Here is a 21,262-nt window from a genome sequence, read left to right on the forward strand (position 1 = left end):
CAGGAGTTTCCCATTTCACCTCTTTTGGCCTTGGTTGCACTGACCTCTCTGAGTCTTTTTGCAGGGATTCCAGACTCTTAAAGACATCCATCCGAACGAATCCCTAAACCAGGTTCACACCTTCCGCCAGCACTTAATGATCAACTTATTCCTTTCTACACCGTTCATCATTTGTTTACAGATTTCTGTCTTCTCATTATCCCCTGGAGTTCAGTATTTTTAGACCCCCTTTCACTCATTTGTTTTTCTTTCACTCTCCTTACTCGCCCCTGTGCCTTCCTCACCCCCTCCCTTATCTGAAGAGGCCCCACAGCTGAAACCTGGTGTTTAGCTTCTTGTTTTTAGTGTGGAATTAATCTCCACTCTTTCCTTTTGAAGAATTAGCTTATATTGACTTGCGTTTTTGGAATTTATGTGTCACGTTCTGTATTAACAAAATAAGAAAGGCCGCAAATGCATAGAGGCTATCTGGCTCGTTGTGCAGTTTGCTAATTAGCTAATTAGTGTACAAGAAGGTAGGTTAGTATGCAGAACAAACAAGGTCTGCAAAATGACTTTTAATTTGCACAAGTTTCTCCTGAAGATCTTTGATTAGTTGCATGTGAACAAGCAAGGCTCAAAAGGGAAAGCTTATGTAGAGAAATGCCTCACTTTCCAAAGACTTCCCTGCAATTTCTCCTTTAAATTCTACATTTTTTTATTTCAAATGGTGGAAGGTCTTTTTTCACCAGCGTCCTTGAGCTCCATCAATCATATCTGTCCCCTGCTGCTGGGATGTCCAGTCTTGGTCGTGGAGGCCTGCACCCCTGCTGCTTCTCATTCCAGCTGAGCTTCATTACGGGCTGCAATTGAAGCCTTAAGTGAACTCACAAATTGCACTTAATTTGAACTAACAAATTTATTGGAATATTTAAAACTTTTTTCATGCTCAGAAGTTAGGGTTTTAAATTTTTCTTCCGAAACACAGTGGCTAACAAGCAGACTCCAGCATGTTTGAGCGCTGGGCTGGAAGGAAAACCAGGAGGTGTGGATCACCAGGAGCAGGACTGGGAACCCCTGTCATTACTCCCCTGTTGTAAAATACACAACAATATGTTTTCTACTGGCACCTAGATTTCTGTTCTTTTTATTTTAAAGAGCATGTGAGTAGAAGTACTGAGCACATGAGAAGGACAGTACATCACGCAAAGCAGTGACGTCTAGGTAGACAAGACAGAGCTTTATAAAATGGACTTTTTATGTGTTAATTATGTTTCACAAGCTTTTTTTAGATGTCTTTAACATGCACAAACTTTTATGCTCTTGATTGTGTAAGTCTGTGCAACACAAAGTCCAAGCTGATCCTCACCCTTATTCCTTTTTCACACAGAAAGTGAAGATATTATGATCATAGAAAACACTGGAGGCCTGCCAGCCATCATACATTTTACTGCATTTTTTTATTGCCAAGGTTAATAGGCCAGCAATTAATTATACTGTACGTTGGCCATCTTGTAGCTCTGTCATGGTTATCCTGAAACACTGGCTTTAATAAACTGACACAAACTCGCACTACCCTGGAACAATTACCCAACAAAATGCCTGAATTCTTGAAACCACTGCCAGAGTAATTATCTTTCAAATAAACCAGTGTACCTTCTAACCTTGTGAAGAAGAAGCCTCTGGTAAAAATAAATACATAAACTGGAGTTTACAAAAGGCTGAGAAGAATGGAACTGAGTCCCCAAAGATAACTCAACCAACGATGTGTGACAGGCTAGGAGGAGTCTGGAAACATGGTTTCAGTTATAACCCTCTAGGGAAGGACACAAGTGACAGACAGCAGTTGCTGAAGAAGGGATTTTTTTCTGTTTCCACAGTGGGAAAGTTGCTTGCATGAAACACCTGTTCTACCTGAAAAAAAGTTTAAATGTCCCACGTGGTATTAATTGAAACAAGTAAAAGACAAACTGCTGAGAGCTCCTGGCTCTGCCCTGTGTAGTATATTTTTTTATTTTCCAGCTCTGAAAGCATTTCTGACATTCCCGGGAATTCTTGGAAATGGGTTAAGCATCATTTGAGAGTTGTCTTAAATGCCTACCCAGGGGTCCCCAGGTCCAGAAAGTTGGGAGGTGACTGGCCTTAAGATTCACACTCTAGAAGGTTTCGTAGTTTTCTTTCATGACTGACTCATTAAAGGTTTTGGAAGGAAAAGAAAAGAAAAACCTCTTGTTGTGTGGCTCAGCCCCAGCCTAACTGATCAGCTTAAGAATGATTGTGAGTGATTAGCTGGCCCTCAAGAGAAACAGAGTTTTCTGGTTTTCATTGTTATTGAAGTCAATACCCTGCTTCCTTCAAGAAAAAGCTGGATCAGATTCTTGGATCGTTAATTACCAAAAACGTGCTAGGTGGGGAAAAAAACTTTTGCTTATGGTTGCTCTTATGTTCATCATATCTGTGCTCATAAATGGTTTTATTTAAGAGAAATTCTTATCCCTCACTTCTGCTCTCCATTGTATAAGTAATTTCTGGCTGTCCACAACTTGCATCTTTTTGACACCCCTCCCTCCACCCAAACTGCACCCTAACAGCTGCCCCCCTGGTTCATTCCTTGTGAGTGAGGAGGGATGTGGCAGTGCTGATCTTCTGCAGGCATTGTTATTTCCTCAGCCTGGTAAGTTAACTCTAGAGTATTAAATAAGCTCTTTATTTGCCAGCTGATTTAAACATTATTAGAATTTCACCAAACTACTAAAGTTAACTGAATATAGTGACTATATTAGGTGCTTGGTCTTTTGGATGACACACTGGTATTTTTCTAGGCTGAAGCAACTGAAGAGACAAAGAGCCCTAAGGACTGTGGATCTACAGGACAGGACATGTCCAGCACAGATGTTACTGCAATGCTCAGCTGTTAATGGACCTAGAATTACTTCCTAGTTTGGGACTCAAATATGAAGTGCTTTTTATTTAACACAAGGGGGGAATTACCTTATATCATGTCCAAGAAATTTTGACTTTTATATACCAAACAACTAGTACTAGTTTGTGGTGCCACATTTAGGAATGCATTTAAAAACATTCACATACCCTGTTCTAAATATGCACACAGCTGATACTCTTCACATTGTAGTCCAAATTTCGTCTAAATTTAGTCTAAATTTTCTGCACAGCCATTTATGCTAAATCCAATTACAAACTGTAGTAGGGTGTTTGTGTTTTTTTACCTTGCCTGTTTGTGAATTTTACAATTTTATGGCTATAAAGGCCGTCCACAGCCTAATGGCTAAATGCTTCTTTTCATCTTCACAAAGCCCCCTTTTATGTGATCCATTCGGTTCCCTCTGACACCTCTGCTCTGTATCACTGGAGTTAAAGAGATTAATAATGTTTCCCAAACAGCCTCAAGGTGACAGTTTCTCCCCTGTGATCTTCCCTTATCTTAAAGAGAACGTGGTCTAACACCCAAATAATCATTACTAGTCGTCATGTATTAATCTTTCTTTTCCCACCTCCTTTACTTGTTTAAATTCTTCATAGGAAAAGAAAGATTAATGTCACACACTTCCCATTTTCTTTGACAGGCGTTTGAAAGTTATTTGGGAAAGATGAGTCACACAGTGCAGAAAGTGGAACTAGCCTTCAGGATACTTTCACTTCTGGGTCTGGTGTGAAGTAGAAGTGCACTGATGCTGGGGAAAATGTATACATTTGCTTAACTCTCCCATGCAAAACTACTTTTGGTGAACCTTTCCAATGGAACTTTATATATATTCAGCTGCAAGTGACACCTTTAGACTTAACTAAAACATTCAAAGGTAAACCATGCATACAGTACTCTGACAATGTGTCCAAAATCACTTGTCTGTGCCACTGCTGCAGAGCATGTCGGATCACCATCAGTAATATTTTTATAACGATTGTTCACAACTATATTTAATCTAGAAACATGTTCTGTATTCTACTGTTTTTGCTAAACATAGACTATATATAGTTTTTGCTTCGAAATAGCGAGAGGTATTTTTTGATAAAATGACAACGGCTTTCTTTACCGTTCAAACGCAAGTCTGATTGTGTTTTATAATGTTCGTATCCATGGATTGCTTCAGGCCAGCGACCAAAACAGAAAAAGATCGCATCGGGTGTTTTAAACGACAGTGGTGATGTGGCTTTCTTAGGAAATTACCATTGAAGTCATCAGGATCATGTTATGGAAAATAGTATCGCTCTTTTCCCTTAACGTATACTGCATGATGTTAGATGTTTGTGCAATCCCAGTGAAGTCACCCTGACGAGTCTCACCTAGCAGGTGCTGTGCGTATCCATGCATGGTGCCTGTACCACAGCAGAATTTTATACACCGGCCTCTCAGGTGGACAGGTCTGTGTTTATTCACTGCTTTACCATAAAGGTCCTCTCATTTTTATCCCGTTCACGTGCCTTTCCATCATCTCTCCAATAACAAGAATGCGATAACCATTGTGAGAGGCCTCTGTTGAGAGAGTGCTGCATCTCTAACAGATTGACAGGATGGCTGTGTCTGCAACACAGAGCTTTGATCGTTAGTGTTTACCTAGACAGAGCTTAAATGTCGTACTGACCTTATCCGAATAAGTGCTAAGTAAAGAATGTACTCGAGTTCTTTCTCTGACAGATAGTCATCTGGTAGATTTCAAATCGCTTGGATACATTGTTATCAATCATTTTACTGGATTTATTAATATTGTTTTTATGTGCTGCACCCTCCCAGTCTGGAAATGCTAGCTGTAGCTTCTACATGTTGACTGACAATAACAACCCCTGTCCCCCAGAAGAAGTGGGGGTGACATCATGGTCTGGGCACACATGGCTGCCTCTGAAACTGACTCACCATCTTTATTGAAGACAGTAGTGAAGGCAGCAGGAAATTCTCTGAATCGGAATGCTTTCTTTTAAGATTACCCTCACTGCATTGTTTATTCTTTATTTTTTTGACAAACTGCAATAAACAAGACATAAAAAGCAAACCTCAAAACCATGAGAGCAGCTCATGGGGATAATATCAAAGGGATGATATGTATTAAATTTGGACAGAGACTTCTTTGACCATAGAAATAAAGATAGGGTGTTGAAATCTGCACATTCCACTCTGGGTTGAGGCCCTGTTGTTGTGGAACACCTACTTTTGAGGTTAATTAAACATATTCTTATGTTTATCAAAATACAACCCCCATAAACCTAAAAGTGTCCAGTAAATTCAAAGATATAACTGACAGCCTGTGCATTTTCCAGGTCTCTGAGAAACTTCTTTTTTCTGAGTAGCAGTGGATGTGGGCAGAAATCTTTTGAATATTAAACACCTTCACAGTATCTCATGTTCACAGAGAAGCTGGTAATGCAGATTATTTGTTAAATCTTAATATTGCATTGTGTATTTTATGCTTTGATGATGATAGTTGCTTAATGCCTCGTTAAAATTGCTAGTACAGTATGTGGATTAATATGTGTGGTTTCTGTGTTTTGGCCTTAGGACAATCATGAAGCTGAGAAGAGGAGATTACTGATGGCTTAAACAAATAATTGGACAAAATAAAAGTTCATCAGACTTAAACATGTGAGTTGTGCCCTCCGCAATCGCATAGCCGTGCTGAAAGTGAAAGCATTCCATTCTGACGCCAGAGAACCACAGATCAATGCAATCTGTTGTTTAATCAGAGATTCCAAACCTCCTGGTTATGTTTTGTTTTCTTTCCGGTGGAAACAGAAAGGCTGTCCATTCAAACAGTGCTGTGCCTGCTGAGGCGTCTGTTCCAATTCCCAGTCCTGGTGTGCATTTCCACATCTGTTCCGCCGTCATTCTGCTAGGAAGTGTTGGTACGTAAGTGTGCTAAACTATCCAAAGCTGCTGCACTGTATGTGAGTGTCACACGTGAAATGATGTGACCAAGCAGTATAGCAGTATAATCACAGGTAAGCCCACGGTTGTTATTAGAGAAAATGGCATGCTTGTTTGATCAGGATAAGATGATTTTTAATTTAGAATTCCTTTTTTTTCTCTGTACACTCCATTAAACTCAAAAACAGCATGGATCTTAATATTATTATTAATAATAATAATTAAGTCTTATTTTTCATTATAGAAATAGACCCAGTGCTTATGTTTGGCAAAAGAACTACTACTGTGATATTCTGTAGATGTGATATGATTCAATGATTATATTGTAATTGTGTTTTATCTTGTGTATTCTTTTTATTTATTGTTGTTCTCATTCTGTAAAGCACTTTGAGAAGCCACCTTTAAAGGCGCTATATAAAATAAAGTTTATTATTGTATTACTCCCAATTTGAGTGAGCATTTTGTGGTAATATAAAACGTATATTACCATACGTAATTACCACACGTACGTATTTTCATTAATGATGTCTTTGTTGTGCCAATTAGTTTAATTGTGCAACATGCAGAATGACTTAATCACATCATCCAATAGAGGAGTCCTTTCAGGCGAAAGCTCCTGTTGAGACGGAAAACATCAGCGAACCTGCAAGTGAGGCTCAGAAAGAGCACGTTTCCTCTGAAGTGCCACGTCTGAGTTAAAGAGCCGGCAAGCAACAGAACTCGCACTGTTGCAAAACAAACAGCCACATCTCAGGGTTCTGTAAACACTCTTACAGGCCCTTGTTTATTTAATGCTGTCTATAGAGTGAGACAAAAGCTAAGATAGTGTTTATCAACCCCCCCCCATTGGCGCAGAGGCTGTACATACTGTAGTGGAACAGCAGTGAACATGAAAAGCAGAAGCACCTCAGTCTCTCTTCGTCTGACTTCAGCATGGCTCAGGCAGTCAGGCAGACAGTGCGGCTGGGTCATGGTGTGTGGGGGAGGGAGAGGGTGGGTGTCCACTTGAGGAGCACAGGCCCCTGTGCAAGTCTGGAGCTCTGTAACCAAGGCCCACAGCTTGCCTCTTCAGTCATTAGGTTGATGTTTAAGGGAGCTTGATTATAGGTAGAACTGTGTTGCATGTTCCATTGAATAGACTGGGTCAACAGGAAAGAGGAATGTCGTTTCCGTTACAAAATAATTAAAACGTGTTCTGTGACCATGACCAGTTTGTTTTTTTTCTCTCACTTCGAGGTGGGTCAGGCAGCAAAACTTCAAACAGCTGCGTTTGACTTCAACATCCACCCCCCTACAACGGCACACGCGACACGCGCAGGGCTGTGTCTGAGCACACACACACACAGTCCCATTTGACGCTAACCTGCACTGCAAGCTTGGTGCTTGATAAGTGTTTCTAAACTTCCTCCGTTTGTAAGCCATAAAAATGCAAAAAGAAGTTTGCTTTTCTTTGTGACTGACTGCAAGTTTGTTCCAGACTAAAATGCTTTGACTGGAAACTGAGATTTCTTACTAAACAGTTTGCTTCTGTATTATTTATAGCCCCTTTCTCCCCAAAGGAGTACGATAACAAGAAACAAATGCCAATAGAAAGCGATATAAGAAATTGGATCGAGTGCCTACTGAAAATTAAACTAAAGACATAGGGCCACCCTTGAATTCTTATTTCAGGGAGTTTGGCTCAGCCCTGTCTGAAAACTGCTCACAACTGTCAATATCCTCCCCCAGCTCAAGGGGTCTCAACTTCCTTCACATAACCTTTAACTCTGTGAGACAGAAACAGAAACTCTTCAGTGCAAGTTTAGCACAACATCCGCAACTTCTGATAGTTTTGTAACATGCTGAGCCCAATTCAGAACAGCTGTTTAACTACTGTAACTCCTGTGATAACTGCTTGCTTTGCACTCTCCTGCTGTTATTAGCAAATGGACACACAAGACACAAAATTTCTGCCTTGTGTTTCATGTCAGAGATAGTAAACTACTGTTTCTCAACAAGAAGCGCAGTAGGAAAAGCATCTTATGGAACAGACAAACAACGAAAGCATGAAAAACAGAAGTCTTACCTCTTTCTCTACCAGTTTACCAAGCTTTTACGAACTCGGGGTGTGTCGGGAAGATGAAGAAGATTGAGTGTTTCTTAAAAAGCTGCATGAGGCCTGGCCTGACAGACTGCAGGCAGCACTTCTTGTCAGATTTTCCAATAACAGACTCGTAGCCAAGTCCCTGCCCAAGCTGGAGGAAATTCCTGGAGAGTTTTCAGAGTCCTTTATCCAGCAGATTCAACCGAAGCTGCTCAGTGACTGAATTCTGCACCACACTGCTAGTTTGAATTACAGCATTTGGTCAGCTTCCAAATTTAGACCCAAAACACATGTGCAAAGTTAAAGGGGCAGGCCTGGTAATTTCTCCATTACTACAAGGCCTCTGTGTTGTGCCATGGAAGGAAAAGCAAGCAGTCTACTCTCTTGTGTTTGCGTGCTCTTACTTGGCAGTGTGCTCAGTGTCTCTACTCCACTGCTCACTCTTCCTGCTCCGTTGTTTTGCAACCTTGCCTGTAAAGAATAATGGGAATCATTGTGAGCCAGAGAGAGTGGTCGAGCATTTAAAGTGGGCAGCGCATGTAATGCAATTAACACCAAACAATTGATATTGTAGCTGCTTAATTGTTCTGCTTTATCTTGTGGGGTGATAATGGACTTGGTACTTTGTCACTAAGTTTATAAGGAACTTTGCCAATATTTTTTTTCAGATACAGTACAAAGCAATTACTGAGTATGCTACACTGTTAGAACACTTTTCAAGTCCTCTAACAACAGAAGAAATGTTCTGAACCGAGTCTCACTTAGCGTATCCTGCAGTCCATTCCTGCAAGAGCTGGGGTAGCATGTTAGACTGGAACATCGCATGCAGCCAGAATGACCCCACCAAAAAAAAACAGACTAATTTACCTCAGCTGGTATTTTTACACCTAGGTAAAACATACAAAATTTGTACGGTAATGTTAATGAAAACTGCATTTAAGGGGATCTCTAGCTCCAATGTCAACCCAAACATAACCTCAGATCCTATCATCCAAATACTTTCTCAATGTACAATTTAATTTGATACCACAATTTCACTGAAGTCACCAGAATACATAGAATAAAATAGTCTGTCACCTTGAAATCATTTCCTCCTTTCACAACTACATTTATTCATCGTATTCTAATAGCAAATAGCAAAACCTCCACCACCAAGTTTTTTGACAACTAATTCCTTTGCTTCAGATCTCAGATTCAAAGAAAAACTGGCGTCAGTCATGGTTCAATAAGGGATGCAACTAAATGAAGGAATTGATGTCAGGAAATCATCTGGTTTGTAATTATATAGATTGTATTTCACAGCTATAGTTGAAGCTAATGTTGAGATAGCGTTCAGTTTGGGATAAGGGTCAGTGTGCAGTTGGGTTTAGGTTTAAAATGATCATAACAGACATTGATATCAGTTATTCAACCTTGGTTTGAACTTGATTTGTGTATTTGGATTTTTGGAAATACAAAAAGGTACAAAAGGATGCATCCATTCATGACGAGAAAGCCCTTTATTTTTAGAAAGAGTCATGCCCATCCCAAGCCCATTCCTGAGCCACAAGCTCCTGGTTCCTGCCTCCCTACTTAAGCCAGACGCTCACTCTCTTCTGGGGTCTGCATTGGTTTCCAGTACCAGCCGAATCCGGGATCCGGGAGCGCCTGGTCCCGTTCCCCCCTTTTCCCCCCGACCCTCTGCCGGATCCCGCTCCGGTTTTTAACTCCGTTTGTCTTTGTCTTGGATGGACCACCCTGCTCTGGACATTTGCCTCGTCAAGGATTTCCCTATGGACACTCTTTGGACTGTTTGCCTTGGACTCACCCCCCAGAACACCAGCACACCTTGGACACGCTCCCTGTTTTCCTTCCAGCCCCTTTGCATGCTTTTTTCCCCGTGTTTTCCTCACACCTCCCCGGATTGTGTTGTCTGCATAGGGTCCTGAAAGAATGCTTTCGTTACAACAGGGCCTCAGTCTATTACACAGACACACAGAGACGTTTTTGTCTGTGACACCAGTTAGCTGGGAAGCCCTGTTACTCTGGAGTTTTCTCCAGACAGACTGTCATTCTGTACATCTTTTCCTTGATTTCTATGAATGACTGTGAAACTACTGATGAAGAAAGGACACTTCATCTTAGAAAGGAGCAGTGTGGTTTTGTTTCAGGTTTGTAGTTTATATTCTGTATTATCATATCTTCTGTTAATACAACCTCATTTCATTAGGCAAGTGCACTTTAAATTAAAAAGGTAAATGTTTTAATCAAGGTTAGGGCTTTCAGCTATAATTTGCTTTCTGTGTGGCAGAATATATCCTGAATATTACTGTCACTTTTTAAGTAGAGTTTAACTGTTTGTCCGGTGATTCATCTTTGGTCTCCTTTAAGTTAAGTGTAATTGATTGTAAAAACTGAGATTGTAAAGGTCATTAGTGAAGCAAAATCAGGTGGGTTTTCTATATACTGTACTTATGCAAGGACAGTCTGATCAGATTTGCACTTACAGCAGATGGCAAGAGAGATCACTGCTTTTAGAGCTATGTACAGTAACCTTCAGAATACACAGGTCTAAACAGCCAGGTCAGCATATTCCATGTTCTGTCTTCTGTCAGTGCACTGTATTGGAGGCTGCAAATTAAAAAAAAATTCCAGCTTTCCCCAGATAATCAAGTAACTCTGTGATAATGATACAAGAAACTGCAGTTTCCATGCAAAAGTCTAGGAGCAGTGCTAATTTGAAAACTTCAGGGGATGTAGTTAAAATATTCTCCAGTGTTGTCCTGCCTGTGGTATAATGTTAACCAAATGCAGCTACAATGTTTAGTTTTCAGTTTGAGATTTTTTCATGTTTTTACTGAGTACTTCATAATTATCCACAACAATGGGTTATAAAACCATACAGGCTCGACAGTGACTCTTACATATGTTAGCATCGTTTCAATTGTGTCTAGTATGACAGAAAAGAATATTGCTTCAAATAAGAAGAATGTATTGTATTTAAATAAAGGGCAACATTGTGGTGCCTTGCAGCGCTGGGGCCCTGGGTTCAGTTCTGGACCTGGGATGCTATCTGCATAGAGTTGGTATGTTCTCCCTATGTTTGTGTTGGATTCCTCCCACAATTGATACGAATAAAAAACAGACACAATCCAAACATACTGGTACTGTAGGTTAATTGACTTCTAGGAAAATTGGCCCTGATGTGAGCGTCTGTTTGTATCTGTGTGGGCTCTGCGATGCACTGGCGTGCCGTCCAAGGTGTATTCTGCCTTGTGCCCGTTGCTTGCTGGGATAGACTCCAGCTCCCCCCATGGCCCTCAGTACAGTATGTGAAGCAGTTAGAAGATGGATGGTATGGATGGATAGAACGTTTCATCTCACAGCACATTTAATCTACGAAGCACCCACTGAGGGTGTTGGTTTGGAATTGCTGGTTCAGAGGGGACAGCGCCACTTACTGGTCCTCCAGCACCATTAACAACAGCACACAGGTTCCCAGGCTTGCTTAGCTTCTGAAATCTAATGACATTGGGCTGGTTAAAAATTGTCCTAAGGCAAATTGTCTCCCATTACTAGACCACAACCTTCTAGCGACATGTGAAAGTGATATTAAAAGGGTTTGTAGCTGGGTTACTTAATTTCTGACATTTTGGAAGGGGCAACAATTAAAAACAAGGAATTGAAGTCTTGTATGTTGATCTTCTTTTGTAAGATAATTTATTCCCCATTAAGCATTGCCAGCTGTCTTCCAAGAGCAGTATCATTCCACTGCAAAAACCAAGACTTTAAAGCTGTTGGAAAATACTTAAAACATAACTCCTTAAGAGCTAGCCTGAGATCTCCGATAAACTGTGTCAAGTAGTGAAGAAAAAAGATATACTGTAATTTAATTACTTTAAAACATTCCCACTGTATTTGTATGTCTTTTCCCCTCGTGTTCTGCTACAAAATTTAATTAATCTGGAGTTCTGGGTAAACAGATCTCAAATCTGAAGTCTGCTATTCTGCTGCTGAAGCCTTTTTTCAAAATGTTTTCACTGCTTGAATGGAAACGTTGTAAAAAGACTAATTTGCGCACTACTTGGGAACTTAAAAAAATCAAGTTAGTATTGAATTTCCATTTTAAAGGCTCATTATTCCAGCTGAATGGAATGCCAGCAGAAAAGCGCTGGAAGGCATGGCACTAATGCACCTGTGGGAAGAAACAGAACAAAGAAGAACTCTGAAGTCTGTGATATGTGGGAATGATGCTGGCATGAATGATGTATGAGGGAAATACTTCAGCATTACAGGGTTGCAGGGTGGATGTAGGCACATTGTGAAATTCAGAGGCTATACTGCGCTATTTATTCACGTCTTGTTTAGGATATGACAGAAGGCATTCAAACAGTTGCTATATTATACAAGGAAAAGGAACCACATCCTTTCATGGTCTTTGCTGTTGGAGCTGCTGTGTAAGGCTGTGCCTTATCAAACTGCACATAACATAAGCCCCCAAAGCACAAGGCCTTAGCAGTGAACAGTGAACCCTGCCGGAGATGTTTTCCTTGTTTTTGCAACTCACTCCTGAGATGTCCGGAGGAATTCTAGATGTCAGCAAGAAGGAGGGGTCTCTGTGCTCACAAGTCGTCTCTCTGTCTGATGCCCTGTGCTGCTGCTAGTGGCGAAGGGTTTGGCCCCAGACCTTGACGTGGTGTCTTGAATTGTGCTCTCTCTCCTGCACCTGCCACGCCACACAAAGAGCTGACTGGCCCTGACACCGGTGCATCCTGGGCCACCTGAGTCCTTGTCTGCGGTTGGACTTGGCTTATTGTACATAAGCTTAAAGTTCATCAAGCCATAGCAACAGAAAGGATGAAGGACGCGTTGAGTAAATCGTTTTTCAGAAAACGGGGTATTGTATAATGCTGTGTATTGAGCCATCCAAAAATCTGATTTCCCACTTAATACAAATCCTAAATGAATGGTCTGTGTGTTGCCATTTTCTCCCGCTCATGCACCTTGGTGTCTGTTCATTACATGTCCGTGAAAATCCAGTGTCCAGAGCTGAAAAGAAATCCAAATAAACATGTTCCTGCTAAAAGTCAGAGACCGACAGCTGAGATTCACCATAATCAATGAATCATTAAAAATGTTACAAAAGTGCTAGAATATCAGAAAAATTAAACATTCAGCCCAGACAGTTTCTTTGGTTGCTGGTAGCTAATGAATCCAAGGATCTCATCCAACTGTTTCTTGAAAGAAGCCAGGAAACATGGCTGGGCAGCTAGTTTATTGAAAAAAACTCATGTTCTCGGTTTCAAAAGCCCTTCCCTTATTTTCCACTGTTCAGGTCAGGGCAGGGTGTCACCTGCTTGTTCCGCCTCGAACCAGAGATCTCTTCCAACTCTGTCTTCCCACGTGCTGCCGGAAAACAAGCGATTCCACTTTGTCACCACGGTGCTCACTCTTCTCTTCTGGTTTCTTCTCCCGATGATGTCAGCCCTTTCCAGGTCTCTGGCATGGCCAGAGCTTCTCGTCACGATACCCCTTCCCACATTCCCCGCTTCAACTGCTCTCCTTACTTCTCTCTCTGGATTTCCGCTGTGTTGTCTTCTGGCGTCCAACCCCTCCGCACCCAGTCTGCGGTGTTTGTGTCTTCCACGTCCTCAGTCCTCCTTCCCTGTTTCCCCGTCGGAGCCCTCCCAGCCACTGACACTAACTCCTCCCCAGGGCTGTGAGCACACAGTGTCTGAGCTCAGTCTGGGCACTCTGTTTGTCGCCCATGCTGGCACAGGTGTTGGCAGAGGGATGGGCGTCCTCCTGTTCTAATGCCCCTCCGCTGGCGTCCAGCCAGGTGTGGCATCAGACTCTGACTCTCCCCCATCACAGCTTCAAACCACTGACCTGGCGAAGACCCTCTCAAGCATCCCGGACTCATACTTGCCCTGTTTTTAACCGCTGTTTTGGGGGGTTCTGCCTATGATATGTCCTCTAGTCATAGTATACGAACCAGATTCGAGCCAGGGCCCTCTGTACAGCATTCAAGCCAGATTCTGCCACAAGTGCTATGAACCTCTTATTGTCATTACTCCCATTTCTTTTTTGTTTTTGAATAGATGTTTGCTGCTTATTTGGTTCTTAAGTACAACGCTAAATGTTTTCACATGTAGAATTTAAACTAAAGAAGACATACTCGCTATAATTAAAGTAGACATGAAAACACTGAGCTGAGGCAGAAAATAATTAAGTCGCACAGTCAGAATGGGTTTCTTATTAACTGTAATGGAGACTGTTCTTTCTGTTTATGTCAGCAATACCAGTGGGTGCAAGCTTTTTCAAAACTTGTGTTGTACTTGTGTGCCTTGGCGCCTGTGAAGTTTCCAAGTACAATAATGTGCATCTTCTGTCATACAGTTGTTTATTAAGCTTACAAATGCTGAGCGCAGTCTAAACAAACTGCTACATTTTAGAGAAGCTCTTTAACAAATCTGAGAGCGTGTGTTAGTGTCTGGAGTCCACTACAGTGGTTGTGGTTGTCAGAGAACAAATTCTTCACTTCAGCATGCACATTTGTAAAGTACAGGAAACAAAAGCAAAGTGTTTCATTGCTCAAAAGTGAAGCATTAGTCTGTAAGCAATAAAAACGCTTATTGTAGTGAAGAAATGTTCAGTGTAGGAGGCATCATGTGCCCTTGAGTAAAAGACATGTTAATCAGAATTGTAGCCCCTGCAGGACAAGGATTTTAGAGGAATTAGTCTACGCTATCTCAGTTCAGAGTGAGTCTGGAATGATGCATGTTTTTGCATCTCAATAAATTCTGCATCCCTTTGCAGTCGATCAAGGTATGGCTATAGAATGCAGTCATCTGAGGTGCCACCTACAGTACACAGGCGGACTGCAGCCAAAGTCAACTTTGCTTTGATCTGGGGCTTTTTGCAGCATGTACACAACAATTCAAACTGTGTGGTGGTGGTGTGCGACTTAGTGAAACCTTGAAATATTTCAGAACATTTCAATTAAACGCTACCAGGTATTACAATAACAAAACCAATTAGAAAAAAAAACAGTGCAGAATAACCAGTACTGGAAATTACTGTAAAGACTGGTGAAATCCCCTAATATTTTTTTTAATATTTGGCACCAGTTAGTTTTGATCTGTGTGCTTGGCTCACACCATCCCAATGTGCTGAATGGAGAGAAGAGTGATCTGTGAGTTTTGCCTACTTGTAGTAAAAAAGCTATATTTTAGTTATATAGACGTGATACAAATTTTAATCTCCTCTAGACGCATATAAAATACTACATACTGTAGGAAAAATGCTTTATGCTCTTAGACACTCTCTTCAAAGCAAATAACATCTGCATGCTCTTAAAACCACCCCTGTTACTCTCTTTTAAGGAATGCAAGAGAGTTTATTTTAAACTAGAACATGAATAAAGTTACTTGCTGTTGCTTTACTGGTAGTGTCTGGATGTTTAGAATTCAGTTTTGTTTGTAGTTGAAGTATTTTGTTCTGTGTATCTTTTGTGTTTGTTGATGTTTCCTGACTTTTGCTCTTCTCAACAGTTTCAATCACTCGCTAACTACTGCAAAACATCAACTATTTGCACAACATGAATTGTGTGACTTTGGAAGAAAAGTATCTTAAGTTGGCTGTTCAGAGGAAACCTTCCAGAGCCTTATTTACCCCCTGGTTATACAGCTTGCATTGTAAATGCAGTAATTAGGAGTTAGTAATTAGGCTGAGACTTGACCACAATAGGAAACACTAGAAGGTCCTTATTTTACCACAGAAATGTTATGTTTGCAATAATTGCTATGTTCACTGGGCTTCTGATTTCTTCTGTGTGAGAACACTCCTTAAAATGTCCATGAAATTGTATGAAAAGGGCTATTTGCAGTCAAAAAAAGAAAAATTGGATTATCTTCCTCAGGCTGGGGATCCATTGTAATTACTAAGATATGTACATGTGAAATTAAGGAACTGCAGAGGTAAGAATCTCAAATTTAAGTGGAATTTCAGCACAGCCCTTGTGGGCTAGAGAACAGAGGTGATTTAGAACAATAAATATGAGGGAGACTTCAGGACTGAGGAGGTTATTATTTTCACACTAAGCTTCCGGCTGTTATAAATCCCCGACTTAAAATAACTTTGAAGGAAAGAGAACTGCTAAAATGCTAATTTCCTCTGCTGCAGAGTGTTGCAGTAGAGGTCAGCAAAAAGGACTCCTGACTCCACTGCTGAAGACGCTGCACAGGCCGGGGCAGTGAGTGCTTCAGCAGGGTGTTGTGAGGAGGAGGGGGGGCAATTCTGCCCGAGCAGCTTGCGTGCGCCCAGCAGCAGTGTCCCCACAGTCGGCTGTGGCCGTGTCCCCCAGCTGAGCTCGCTTCTGCCCACTTCCCACTTCTGACAGAAAAGCAAAGATTCTGCCTCACAGGGCCACACTGCTGATACCCCTACTGATCACTTCACATGCCAGGGATCAGCAGCTATTCTAGGATTTCATGTTTCGGTCTATTTTTACTTTTGAAGGCTTGGCATGGCTGACAGTTTCAGAGCTGTGGACTCTGTGTTCAATAAACCCCCCAGCTATTCACTAGACATGAGCGCTACTGGTTTCGCCTTCCCTCTTCTCCTCTGCCCCCACCTTTTGTTGAGCTCCAGTGTTTCCCTGGATTCTGTTTTCACATGCACTGGTACAGTGACAGCTTCTTACTCCTGCCTCTACACAAGCCTGAATCATGTGACTCGTCACCAGCTTCTCAGTGTCCAGCGCTGTGCTGTCTGGACCCAGCGCTGTGTTCTGGGCATGTCATGCTGCGTGTTTTCCTCACTCCTAGTCAACATCCAAAGCTGAATCAGCATCACCTGGAGGAGTGACGCAGCTCTCTCTGACAGCATGTCTAAATTACAGAAGCTCAGAGAACTCCATAGGGGGCGCTGTTGCACAGAAAACAAAGGCACACCAGTCTACCTGAGTGCCCACAATACTATGCCCCCTGGTGAATTCCTGCACAGCGTTACTTTTGCTATATGCATTTTGTTAAAACTTTTTCCAGTTTCTCTGGAAATTAATTATTGAGGACATTATTACACAAAAGTTAAAACAGGGAAGAGGGAAGGTGTAGTTCCTGCTGTAAAACTATGTACATTAAGCCCAGCACAAGCAAAATGAAGTCACGTCTAAGCCTCTGGCACTCCGCTCAAGAAGAAAAACAATCAGCAAAGCCGGAAGATTTGAAAGGCTGCAGTGACATCTGAACACGTCAGTAGCATCACAGTAGCTCGCTCTTCATCAAACTCTGCGAGAGCCCAGTCCTGATTGTGCCATGGCTCTGTGCAAAGAAAGATAGCGCCAGGCTCGCGTAGGAGAACCCTTAAAGACAAAGAATAATTATACTGTCTGAGATAAGTAATGGAGGCAATATACTTTCCAAACACAATTTGCGCATACAATTGATAGGATTAAACATACGCCATTTGATTGATTTGTGTTTATTTTGGAGGCTCAGGCTTTGATTAAAGTGGCATTTGAACTTTGCAAATCAGATTAGAGAACGACAACACTTGCTTATCTTCTGCTTCAAGAAAAATAGACATCCTCAGCTACCACAATTCATTATTTTAACATGTCCATCATAAGGATGTCTAGAACGCTGCCTGTAAATCTGCTTAATTCCTACAAGGCAGAAACTGAAAAACAAACATCCTTTTTTCTATTTAGGAAAAACACGATTTTGAAATCGTGAGAATTATCAATAGAAAATAATAGCTGGACCGATGGGTGAAACTAACAACCTTTTGTTATTCCTGTATAGTACAGTGAAATCAGTGAAGTGTCAAAATCACATGGATCAGTTTATTGCATTTAGAGCCTGTTTCCCCTTTTTGTAAGATGCGAATCCTTCTTTCCTTCCATCAGCCAACAATGCAAGCAACTGGAAAATTGTCTCCTTTTCTTTTTTTTCTACTTGCAGAAAAGTTTGATGCTTTTTTTCCCCCCCACAAAGCTACAGTGTAAGCATACATCCCTGTCCCACGCATTGCAAATTAAAGCTTTGGTTAGTGAAATGTGAGGCATATTGCGTTATTATTCCACGGAATGCAATTTATCAATGAGAATAAATGAGTGCTAAATTTAGAACAAAAAACCTTTGCAAGACCCCCCAGGGAAATACTATCCTTTTTTTAATAAAGCAAGGCTGGCAGTTCCCTCCCCTCATCGTGCACCTCATTACTAAAGAAGCACAAAGGTAATACAAATTTAGTGCTGGCTATCACACTGGTGCCAGAATGAATTCTAGACCAGATAACTGCAGACCCAGGCAGTGCACTATTTCTATCCTTGCAGGTCACATGAATGCCAGGCTCTTCTTTATCAGGCTGCACTGTGCATGACTATTGCATGCTTTTTTATGCAGAGAATCACCTTCCCTGGATGTGTTGAAGAAAAGGGAAAACAGACCTTCACAGCAGGCTTGAGTTAAGCGCCCGAGCAGTACATCTTCCCCCAGCAGATCGTGAGCACTTTTCCCTAACAGTTTAAGCTGGATCGCCTGCTCATCAGGACGTGAAGAAGGTGCACAAGGGGCAGCCTGTGAATCAACCTGCCGTCACAGACAGACCTGTAGTCAATAATGTTGGATGGGGTGCCTGAATCATGCCCTTAGGAGCTGGTCCAAGGGTCAGATTAAGGCACAGTGTGCTTGGGCTTACCTACATTTATAACAGGTAAGTACCTTAAACATAAAGGCGAGAGCCATCCTTCAGGCGACACATTAAACCTCCAGTGTCCTGGCTACATTGCCCCCTGGATTCGCACACACTGGGCTGCCTTACATTTCCACATTTACTCCGTGAAGCCATTTCACACTCCTCTACCTGACATGTTGAATGTTTGACACATTTACATGGTAAACGGTACCGAAGCAAGTCCAGCAGATTACGGAACAGCTTCTACCTCCAGGCAATAAGACTGCTAAATAGCCAACCTGCAGCTCCTTTAGCACATCACCTATAATGGCTACATGGACATACTGTACAGTTTTCACTGTATTGTGCATGCTGCACCACTTGGACATAATAATATATTGCATACACCATGGACACATAGCAGCTCTATCTATATTGAGTTTTGTCTGAGTTTATTTCATTCAATTTCTATTACGTAATTAATACCTTCATTTAGTGATTTTTACCCCCCCAGTGAGCTCGTAGAAAAAACATTTCACTGCCAGCAACTATTTCTGCACGCTGTATCGTTGTGCATTTCATGAATAAAGTTTCATTGATTGATCGATTGATTGTGTAGTGGGCCTGCATGCAAATAACGGTGGTTGTGTTGTGGTGTGTGCCACCCACATACCGTAGTGCAAGCCGGCGGTCAGGACAGTCCCAGGCGAACCAGACCAGAGGCGGCAGTGAGAGGAATTTTCTTTCCTTTGTTCATGATGTGCGCACAACAGGAGCTCCGCGACACAAGTAAAACCCGTCCAAGTAGAACTCGAAGTACGAAGTACAAAGCACAAAGCAAGCGTCAGAGATTAAAGACATTTTCTGGTGGGGGTGGATGACTATTCCCCCACCTACAGTACACTATCACTGTCTATCTTACTTGGTTAATAAGTTACGGAGTACAGAAAAAGGATCACCATTTGATCTTCCCATCTACCCTCGCGGCTTACATCCCATATCACTCCTTCCTAGTCTTCTTTACCTTCATCACTGGAATCTAAGATAATATATGGAAGGTCTCTATAGCAACCCCTGGACACGGGGATGTTCAACTCTGTGTCACCTCCTTCAACCTGCAGGGAGTAGAATATCCCCCCCCCCAGTGTACCCTCCAAACCAGTTCAAACCAGCTCTTATCAGGATGTTGTATCGCTATCTGCTAGCCCTTCCATCCCTTCTGAGGCAGCCCAAGTCCCCAGTGGTGTCTCAGACTGTACTGTGGGATGCCAGGCAGCTGGATTAGCAGTGCCAGCACACGGCTTTTCATGTAACTTTAACCAGAGGTACAAGCTGGGATGATTCTAGAGTACAGTTACATTTACTGTATACTGTATATAAATAATAATGAAGTATATAATATTAATAATCTGAGAATCAAAAGTTAAACCTGATACACTAAAACCTGTGATATTAATGGACATTCCAGTACAAATGATTACAAAAGTGAATTATAAAATAAAATTAAATCATTCAGTCCCTACAGCAGGGTGTTCTTGTCAGTGGTGTATGAAGAGAGTCTCCTCTGGTATGCAGAGCGCATTCGGATCCTTTGGGATTAAAAGTGCTATATACTGTAAATCTAAAAAATCATCTCTGCATGAACGTTTACAATATGTTTATTTCATCAAGCTCCTTCTAGCTTATTCAATCTGATAGATCTGTCAGGTTTGCTTAATCATATTTTAAACATGGAACACACATTTCCAATTGAACCGTGAGGTCTGCACTGTCATGACCCATTACACAGGGTACATTTATATCAATCAATTAACGTTTTTCCTCTGAATCCTGAATTTAAAAGTTGTCGTGGTTTACATTACACTCTAAGATGCTTCTGTTAAGACTTTGAATTACAGGGAGTGTGAATCTTTAATAGCTATGGCAAAAGGCAAATCAATTTCTGTTACATGGGGTGAATTTTAATGACCAGTGTTAAGGTTTCTTGTTCTATTTCTACTTGTGCCTGCACACAGTGACCTAACAATATTTCAGGACCAGTACAGAATATTTAGCTGCAAGACAATTGTGCAGTGGGAAGTCTGGCCATCAGTCGTACCAGGATATACAGTAGTAATGATCAGTGGACAAGTGAAAAGACAGAGATTTCTGCTTGTCAAGTTGCAGTTAAAGGTGCTGATTAAGGCATTTAAATCATAGAAAAAGATTAGAAAATGAGCAAATGCTAAACTGGGGCCTGCAACACGACACTAAAGACCTGAAAAACGACTACAGGTTTTAGGGGCTTCCTTGTGCAAATTCCTTGTGTCTCTAACTCCACAAGACATCAGCTTACTGTACATCTCCACTCACACTTTCATTGTTTTGTTTCCTAGAAGCTGTTTGCATGGCACAGGCTCTGGAGAACGTTCAAGGGCAACTGTATTAATAAAAATCTTCCCTGGTAGGAGTTAAACTCGACATACTGTAGAATGCCCCGTCCTTGAACTACGATATGATTTACAAATAATGACAGTATTTCAGAGCTCCGTTTCCTATTGACTCAAACACCTCCACTGGCCACAAAAGTAATCAAAAAAATCAATTTTTTCTTTTCAGTTTTTCTTTCACCCTTCTGTAGTTCCTCATCTCCTCTGGGGGAAGACTTTCTTCTTTCTCTTCTGCTA

At 41.5% G+C, this 21,262-nt stretch overlaps 1 protein-coding gene across 1 annotated transcript in view; it reads right to left on the minus strand.

Annotated features, from left to right (window-relative positions):
* The window catches only part of sgcd (sarcoglycan, delta (dystrophin-associated glycoprotein)), a 73,801-nt gene extending 65,706 nt beyond the window's left edge, over window positions 1–8,095 (minus strand). The window contains exon 1 of the mRNA XM_088932729.1: window positions 7,920–8,095. The gene's annotated coding sequence lies outside the window, so the exon portion shown is untranslated. The remainder of the gene's footprint in view (window positions 1–7,919) is intronic.
* Window positions 8,096–21,262: the final 13,167 nt, after the last annotated feature.

This window comes from Atractosteus spatula, chromosome 14 (genome assembly GCF_055471065.1).
Source record: "Atractosteus spatula isolate fAtrSpa1 chromosome 14, fAtrSpa1.hap1, whole genome shotgun sequence".
Taxonomy (NCBI): domain Eukaryota; kingdom Metazoa; phylum Chordata; class Actinopteri; order Semionotiformes; family Lepisosteidae; genus Atractosteus; species Atractosteus spatula.